The 8049-nt window shown below is 34.1% G+C and overlaps 1 pseudogene; it reads left to right on the top strand.

Annotated features, from left to right (window-relative positions):
• Positions 1–3649: 3649 nt before the first annotated feature.
• Positions 3650–5831, top strand: LOC132031642 (serine/threonine-protein kinase D6PKL2-like; annotated as a pseudogene).
• Positions 5832–8049: the final 2218 nt, after the last annotated feature.

Genomic DNA, 8049 nt, shown 5'->3' with positions numbered 1-8049 from the left:
GCTTAAAACTTTATACATTCAATTATGAATTAATTGAAATTGTATTATCTTTCTTTAATGTCTATGTCTAAGTAATGAAGTATGCAAATCTTTGAGATTTAAAATCTAAATAGTTTTGTTAATTTTTTATAACATTGACAAATAAAATAACTAGATTTTATGCATCATTTTTATCTATAACAACCAGCTATTATTTAAACAACAAATGTTGTTTATAGGTGTATAACAGCAATTCTCTATAACAGCCGAAAATTTTTGGACCCAACGATACTGTTATAGAGAGGTTTGACTGTATATAAATAGCTAGTGCTTATCGGAAGCCGATTACTCAATTTTCTTATCGAGTAAACCGTTAACCCGTTAAGGATTATCATATTTATATTTTTATCCCTATGTATATAAATAGCTGGGAATTCTGTATAGCTTAAAAATTTTGTATTCATAAATAGTTGAAATTCTAAAAAGAATAAAACCTTTTAAGTGTAATACATAGGCTGAAAAGAGAAATCAACTGCAATGAATCTCCACCGAATCTGTTCTCATTTTCAATTCCCAGTTTCTACCTTCACTAACCAGTTCACTATGAAGCCTTCTTTGGTTCAAAATTCATAGTGAAAATGCTTATTTTTTATCAGTTGCTCCGACATGTTGTATCCCTATTTTGGAGTTGTGTAAAAGAACTTGGCAGTGGCACAAGCAACTGTGCATTGATAAAACATGAAATGTTATCACTCGGTTCGTTGATACTCAATTTGCATAAACAATAATACTAAATGTGAAGCTCTACTGAGATCTTGCAGATAAGGGTATGATTTTTATATGGTGTGTGAAATCAGTTCCTAACTAGGACATTTTCGTTGTCACTGCATTAATTTTTATTGTCTTTGGATCTAGCCGATACACCGCCCCATAATTATTAATCCGATACCGAATCAACCGATAAGATATCGGTTGACTAGCGAATTAGTATATTTCAAAGCCGATAACTGATAAGTCAAACCTTTATATGTATTATTCGCCCGATAAGCAGCCGTATTTTTTTGAGTTTCATTTTAGAGAAAATACGGCCCAATACGCCTAAGCCTAAACCATCTAGTTTACTAATTTTGGCCCAACTCTTAAGTTAATTAAGCCCTATTTTCCACATACCGACATTCTCACTTCTCTTTCTTCTTTGACTCTCCTCTCATGTCTTACCCAGCCAATTGTCCCCATCACGACTCCATAAAAACACATAGATCTTCTCCTTTTCTCTCTCTATGTATAGGGAAAAGAATCAAAAATATCTCTATACTTTAAGAAAAGAGCTAAAAATATCCTTCAAACTTATTTTGCGTCAAAAATACCTCTTTCATCCTTACAGTTTTCAAATATCTACCTGTCTTGATGGAAATTATCCCCCAAAATAATCCAAAATTATTTTTTAAACCCGCTCCATCAATTAAACCCTACCCAACTAATTAATAACGTATAAGATTCTCTTATTCCTCCAATACGTAGGTTTGAAGTTTGAGGGAATTGGAAGAATAGGGGATGTTATGAGATATTATTTAGTTGGGTGGGGTTTAAATGATGGAGTGACTTTTAAAAAAAAGATTTCAGGTTATTTTGGGGGATAATTTCCGTCAAAACAGGAGTATATTTGAAAATTATTCCAAAGTAGAGGGGTATTTTTGACCCTTTTCCATACATATATATATATATTTCTTCGTTTATCACCGAAGCTCAAGGGATATGTCAGTGGGAGTTATTATCAACGATTGGAGCAATAATTTTATTTAGATTTCAAAATGCACATTATGATCCTCTTTTTATTTTTATTTGAATATTTAGTTTTTCCAGTGTCACTTGGCAAGGCATGTTTTTCCAGTATCTTCACTATTTTGTAGTGAAAAAGCATATGCTATTTGACAGTTACCCCTAAAGAAAGCATAATAACAGAGGGTGAAAGACATAATTTAAGCATTCAAAATTTTATTTAAAGAGGTGGTTTAATCTAGATGTCCATCGGGAAGTATCCAAACGCTTTTCAACTGACACTACTAAAAAAAGGGGATTTTTCGACCAAATAATTTCGACCTCACTTTTTGGTGGAAAAAAAATCGACCACATGAGGTCGAAATTTCCAAATTATTTTTTTTTTAAATTTTCTTTAGGATTTTGACCACATGGGGTCGTTTTTTTTACAGGAAATATGATTTCGACCTCATGAGGTCGATTTTTTTTTTTTTTTACAAATAATAAATGAAAAAAATCATTTTGCACAAAAGTAAATTATATAAATATAAAATAATTAATTAAAAAGTTAAAAAAAAATCAAATTTCGACCGCATGAGGTCGAAAAAATTAATTCAAATCGTCAAATCTGGCTTTATTTTTTCGACCACATGCGGTCGAAAAAGTTCAATAATTAATACACCCAGGACGATGAAAATATTTCAACTCCCCCCAAAACTTTCTCTTCTCTTTCAAAAAAATTTACCTTCTCTAAACTCATCTTCTCCAAAATTTCCACCACCCCACCAACACCGGCGTTCTCCAAGTAGGTGACGTCGTCCGCTTAAACCACCGGAGTAGCCACCGGCCCGCCGCCGACCGAACAAAGGAGTCAAGTTAGTCCTTTTTTTTTTTTTTGGTTTTTGTTTTTCAATCTCATTTTATCATTATTAGTTGCATTACTTTGTATAGTTGTAGTTTAATTAGAAGATTTTTTAACTTTATTGATTGTTCAATGTTTGTTTTAGGTATTAGATGATTTAGATAATATTTCTTTGTTTGCTTTTTGGTAAAAGATTCAACTGGTATATGAAATTGACCCATTTACTTGTTTGGAAATGAAATGGGTTCAAATAGAGATACACGTAGCTAGATGATTCAAATCACCTCTCACAGGTAGATGTAGTTGATTGAATGTGCATTTTGTTTTTACTCAATGAGCTATTTACATTACCCAACAAGGAAAGCAACCGGGCAAATTATTAGTAGCGTAGGAAATGGGACATTTTAAGACTTCTTTATCTTGAATTTATCTTGCTTTGTCTACTATTGAAGTGAGTGACTCAATTTTTTGGTCTGTGTCCCTGCATTGCTGGACTATTGTTTCTTGAATCTTGCCTCAAACTTGGATATTCTTAATTATACCGAAGATCACTGTCGGTGTTATTAAGCGAGGAGAAACGACCATCTGGCTCTTCAATGAAGCGAGCGTATCGCTTCGTTTTCACACTTTAAGCGAAGTGGGACCTTGTCGCTTTTCTTGATTCGCATTTCCGAAACACCGATCATATAAAGGTATGTCTTCTTAGTTTTAGGATATTGTGGACTTTGAAGTCATCATATATATCCCGGTTGCTTGTCCGTTACTTTATTTAGATCTATATTGTTTTCTCTCTTAAGTACCTTTTGTTGTTTATTACTACTATATGTTTTCTCGTCATTGTATAACAGCTTTGAAGTTATCTTAATTTATTGTACTTTACTTGATCCTATCGATAACCGGCCTCCAAGTTCACTTTATGTCTCTTGTGTGTATACGTTTCCTACTTCCAACTGGGAACTTTTTTTTGTTTATGGAGCTTCGATCATGATCACTCTTGCCGAGTAATGGCTTCGGTCGATTTGATCGCATTGAGGAATCGCCTTCTTTTTAATGGCGTCAACACCACCTATCAAGAGTTCACTTGAAAAGGTGAATAAGTCGGCCGAATTCAAGCAAGAGAACGTAATTCTCGGAAATCAAGACCTTCCCAAGTTTCAAATAGTAGCAAGTCCGAGAGCACAATTTCCAAAGAGCTAAATAGCAATGATTCTACCGACTTATTGGTCGATAAGTTTAATTCGAGCTTATATTTGGGAAATCGAAACATGCTCCAAATGTAAGCTCATTTTTCAAACCAAAGTAAGCGATGGGGCCGAGCCTTGCAAAAACAAGTGGAAGTGGCAAACCTAGTGATCGAGCGATTTTGTTGATAGTGGAAAGAGCGATCCGTAGGGAAGCACAAGCACCGATGTAAGTGATGAAAGTAGTTGCAGACCTTTAGCAAATAGCAGATTAATAAACCTCATAAAGCTAATGACTCGGGGAAGCAATTCAAGCTATTCGAGCTAAAGACGGAGCGTTAGACTCGAGACATTTCCGGTTGCTAAAAAAGTTAGGAAGTGGTGATATTGGAAGCGTCTATCCGTCGGAGTTATGTGGAACAAAGTGTTATTTTGCCATGAAAGTTATGGATAAAGCATCATTAGCCGGCCGTAAGAAATTGCCGCGTGCTCAAACGGAGAGAGAGATATTGCAGTCCTTGGACCATCCTTTTTCTCGCCAAGTTTATATACCCATTTTGAGACGGAAAAGTTTTCGTGTCTAGTAATGAAGTTTTGCCCGGAGGTGACTTGCACACACTTCGTCGAGGCAAACCAGGGAAGCATTTTTCGAACAAGTCGTGAAGTATGATTACTTGACCCAAAACCTCTTTATTGATTAATCTATTTTTTAGATAAGTACTTAATTCATAGTCTTAACATGGTTCGCTTTCTTTTGTTTGCCTGGTTTTGATGTTTCATGGTTTGAAGTGTTAATTGCTTTCGGGGTCGTGTTTGCCGGTTAGGAAGTGAATTTTCATATATTAAAACTGTGATAACTAGTACCTTGTTTGGTAGCATTTTAGTTGTTATGTATAAATTTAAAGCACACTAAGTTACCAGCTTACAACCCCGCATAATTAAAACATGTATAAACCGTGAGTCAATTTATGTTCTATTTTATGCGGGGTAGAAGATGGAATAACTAATATACCGACTTCTCGCTGTAATACCGAAAGGTCCTTAAAAATTTATGTTACATAACCGGTTTATCTTTTGTCTCCGGACCATTTGCATTGCAACGTTACCTCGTAGCTTTTCTTCCTTTATGGTTAGCTTTATTTACTCAAAGGGTCTTGAGTTCCTCCTTATCTTTGCGAGATAAAGAGTTCCTCCATATCTTAGGTTCTTAGACCAATATGTATAGCCGCGGCCGTTTTAGTTAGTATGTCATTTTTTATCTTTCTTTTCTTGTATCCAATAAATTTTGTTTCCTTAGGACCATTGATACCAAAGCTTTCATGTTACGAGTGTTCCTTCCAGTCCATATTCCCGCCAATGCTAATTTTGCCTAGCTTGATTTACTAGTTAACGGAAGAAAAGAGCTTGTTTTAGATTCTCGTTGGTATTACCTTATCAAAACAAAAACATTCTCGTTTGCATTATTTTATGAAGTGTTAATTTTTATCTCAAAATTTCAGGTTTTATGTAGCGAGAGATCCTCCTTGCAATGGAATACCTCCACATGCTTGGCATTGTCTATCGCGACCTCAAGCCAGAAAATGTGCTTGTTAGAGAAGATGGACACATAATGCTATCCGATTTTGATCTCTCGCTTCATAAAAAGGTCTTTTTATGATATATCTTTACATATGTGTTTCCTTCGTAATGGTTGTTTTGTTTGTCTGTTGTTTGGTTATTTGTAATTTAATAATCTTCTTAAGCCTGACTTCTGTTTTCCTTTCGTTTTGCATACCACAAAGTTCCCATCCCATATCTTTCCCAAACAAGTAATCTTTACAACAGATAATGGTTCAGTTATTGTCTTCAAGATGATGTTAACGCTCGAGAGGGGTCAGGAAGTACCTCAAGATGAAGTCTTCAAGATTACTCACACGAGGAAGGCGAAGAACGCCGATGGTACGGACCAATGGATTGAGAGACGACGTAGGTCACAAGACAACGTAGTTCATGCTCTTGTTTATGAGGATAGTGGGAAGGAATCGGATCATGTCTCTAACACCCAACGTTGACTTTTTTGATTCATATACTTTTGGATTGTAATATTGCTATGTTTTCTTGGATATGTATATTTTTTTTATGATAGTTTTAATTCGAATTAGATGTACTTTTGAATGTGAATTAGATTGTAGGAAGTAGTTTATGGATGTTTAAGTGTTTGAATGTAGAAAGTAGTTTATGGTTGTTTAACTTTACGATGTTTAAGTGTTTGAATGTAGTTTTAAGGATATTTAGAAGTACTTTAAATTGAAACTCGAGGTTGAATTTGATTTTAGAATGTGAAGTTTATGATTGTAGAAGTACTTTGATGAATTGGACGTGTTGATGAATTGCATTGTTGATTTGGTTGATGAGTGTGATTGGCGGTGTGGGTTGTCAGTAAAAGTACCGAATTCGAAAAAAATTTTCCGCATTTTTGACCTCACGAGGTCGAATAGTCACCAGATATTGATAATTTTCGACCTCACGAGGTCGAAATTGTACTCAAGAATCATAATTTCGACCGCACGAGGTCGAAAATCTGGGCACGATTTTGAATTTCGACCTCATGAGGTCGAAATCTGGCAACAATATTGCTAAATTTCGACCTCATGCGGTCGAAATTATGAATTTTTTTATTTTTATTTTTATTTTTTATCATATTTACTACGTGAGGTCGAAAATTTTAAATAATATTTGCGTAAAATAATATTTTCGACCACATGCGGTCGAAATTTTTTATTAATATTTAAATAAAAATAACTTTTTCGACCTCATGTGGTCGATTTTTTTTTTTTTTTTAATTTAGGTAGAAAACTTATTTCGACCGCGTGTGGTTGAAAATTTTCGACCACGTGAGGTCGAAAAAAATTTCACCATAGGCCGTTAGCGACCATGCCTTGCGGTCGAAATTTTGGTCGAAAATTGGCCTTTTTCGACCGCGCGTGGTCGAAAATTTTGGTCGAATTTCACTGTTTTTTTAGTAGTGTGAATATGACTCTGGTTTATATGCAAAGATGGTTCAATATTACGGTGGTGTTGATGGATTTTGATGTTGACTTTGAATTTTCACTGTTAAAATGAATTTTGAAGGGAGGAAAGTAGTCTATCATATATGATACTTATATATTTTGTATATCTATGTATAATTATGCATAAAGATGTATATACATTGTATATCCATGTATCTATGTGTCCATACAAACAGTTATACAAGATTATGCACATGTATACATAGTTATACAGTATATATAATGTAAGAGCTTTGCCTTTATGTAATATATATTCACTATATAACAATGTATATTTAGTAGGCGTTTGGACATGCGATTTCATCTCATGCTAGTTATACAGTATATATAATGTAAGAGCTTTGCCTTTATGTAGTATATATTCACTATATAACAATGTATATTTAGTAGGCGTTTGAACATGCGATTTCATCTCATGAGATGAAATCAGTGTTTGGACATGCGATTTCATCTCTGATTTTATCTCGTGAGATGAAATCCCAAAATCATCCAAAAGGCATGATTTCAAAAAATATAAATGTAAAATTTGACCTATACGTTTATATTTTGTAAAAAAAAGACCCATAAGTTGGTAGATATATTTACCATGTGGGAAGAGATTGTTCGTACCCTGTGGGAGGATTATATTAAAGAGTAGTTACGTTCCTATTCATGTTAAATTTTCCTTTTTATTGAACTAAAGTTTGATCAATTGATGTTGTATTTTTTAGAAAGGTCTTCTAGTAGCGTATTAATTTTATTATGAACTATGATTTACTCGTTTGGTAAGATTGTATAAGAATTGGAAAAAATTTGATGGTTTTCACAACTTGTGGGGTTTTTATGTTTATTAAAAAAAATTACAATTTAAGAAATTCAAATTGTATATCCAAACATGATTTCATCTCGTGATTTCATCTCATGAGATGAAATCATGTCCCAACGGCTCCTTCGCGTATAAAGTATATCAATGTAAATTTATGCATAACATAAATTATGCATAACATTGTATACAAAGTGTTCATCGACTTCCTAGTGCGGTTTACATCTCCTGTATGGTTTACGAGCGATTGCATAGGGGCGGGTTTATCCAGTGCGCACTCGAAGGGTAGCGACTGCGGGTTTCCCTGGGGGTTCCAAAAAAAAAAGTGTTCATCGACGCAATTTTGAGTCTTTCAAGTGAAATAAGTTTTTTCACTTACTACATCTTTAAGTTTTGTAATTTTCTTCAAGCAGAAAT

The sequence above is a fragment of the Lycium ferocissimum genome, chromosome 9, assembly GCF_029784015.1.
Source record: "Lycium ferocissimum isolate CSIRO_LF1 chromosome 9, AGI_CSIRO_Lferr_CH_V1, whole genome shotgun sequence".
NCBI classification, from domain to species: domain Eukaryota; kingdom Viridiplantae; phylum Streptophyta; class Magnoliopsida; order Solanales; family Solanaceae; genus Lycium; species Lycium ferocissimum.
This window is presented reverse-complemented; position numbering and strand designations above follow the sequence as displayed.